Source organism: Pteropus alecto, unplaced genomic scaffold (assembly GCF_000325575.1).
Source record: "Pteropus alecto unplaced genomic scaffold, ASM32557v1 scaffold171, whole genome shotgun sequence".
NCBI classification, from domain to species: Eukaryota; Metazoa; Chordata; class Mammalia; order Chiroptera; family Pteropodidae; genus Pteropus; species Pteropus alecto.
The window spans coordinates 668553-670288 of NW_006431925.1; positions in this window are offsets into that span (position 1 = coordinate 668553).

The following is a 1736-nucleotide window of genomic DNA, read 5'->3' on the forward strand; positions in this document are numbered from 1 at the left end:
TCTTCTCAGAGGCCGTGTGTGCTTTTCCTCAGATAGATGCCCTTCGTAGGATGCTTTGTGATTAGAGTTAATGGGCAGGTACTCCAGGATCATGAGAACAGTGCCTTTCAGTTAAACAATTTAAACCTCGTTGCTCTAGTTAATATTTATTATCCTAAAACTAAGTGCTAAAACAACCATTGTATTTTACTTATGATTTCATGAATCAGATATTAGGACTAATTTTGGCTTGGGATCTCTCCGGAGGTTGCAGTTAGTTGCCCGCTAGGGTACATTATCTGGATGTTCTAGATGGTTCAGTTGCACGGCTGGCAGCGGATGCTGGCTGTGGGCTGGGGACTCAGTGAGGACTATTGACCTGAACTCCTACAAAGTGGCTTTCAAGTATGGTGATCTCAGGGTAGCCAGACTTATTAAATGGTACATGGCTTCCCCCAGAGCAGGTTTCCCAAGAGAATCAGGCAGAAGCCGAGTGTTTTTTTCTGATGAAGTCACATTGTATAATTTCTATTATACTTTGTTGGTTGAAGCAGTCACAAGCCCACCTAGATTTAAGAAGAGGGAATATACACTCCACCTCTTGTTGGAGAGAATATAAAAATATTTGAGGCCGTTTTTTAAAACCGCTACATATATTGACACATATTTTCTGTTCACCTGCCTCCTCTTCACTTATGGTTTATGTTTCTTGGCTTCTCATCTCTGTGACTCTACTCTGCTTATTTCCAGTGCAGAGATGTAGTTGGGGGAGGGTGTTTGCCAAAGAGGGACATAAGATCTCTGTTTACTCAAGCAAACCATTTGCAGAATTTTTTATTTCAGTTTTACACAGAGTTACTATCTTTAGATTTGTTGAACATCAAACATAATTACACTCTAATTTCACTATGTGTTCATTTGTTTCCAGACAGACTAACTTAGTGAGAGAGAGGTGGTGCAAATATGTTACATGGTTCCTGGGCTCTATTTAAAATTTCTAAGCCAGAGTTCTAGGGTTGACCTTGGTTGCTGGCCCCTAATGCTCCAGGATGACAAGCTGAATCTGTTGTCTTTTCATGGATTTCTGGGATTGACCCTCTGTGACCCTAGACTTGGTTCAGCATTTGGTCAGCACTCTTTGTATACAGGCTACATGATAGGAGGAATGCTATGAAGAGTTCCTTCCCTGGATAGAATGTCCTTTAAGTTTCTATATTCCGTTTATACACATCCTTTTAGAGGCTAGATGGTCTAAATAGATAAAAGCCCAGACATTTAAAGTGGAGAATACCAAGTTACAAACAAGTTTATGTAATTCAAGTAGCATCTCCATAACCTGGAAGCTGAGGAATCAGGCAGGCAGCTCCTGCATTTGCTGTCTGGCTGCGTCTGTAGAGCTGTTGTGTCTGCTTTAATTAGGGCACGTTTACAGTTCCAGAAGGGTATGAATGCAGCATCTATTTGTTGGTTTATGTCCCAATAACATCACACTGACCTGGGGTTTACTTGCATCAACTGCTCTGGAGTGCGGATGGCTTTTTGTTACCTTGCTGTGTGCAGCCTGTCAGAGACCCGCAGCAGTGGAATGGGGAAGGAATGAAGTTGGGTAACAGCAGCTGCAGTGCTGAGCTGTGCTGCATCTTTTAAGGGGGTGGCAACCACAACCACAGGATTTGGCCTAATGAGACAGTGAAAACTGGATATGGTGAGTTAAATCTCCCCCTCTTTTTTTTTTTTTTGACCTACTTTAGAATCCT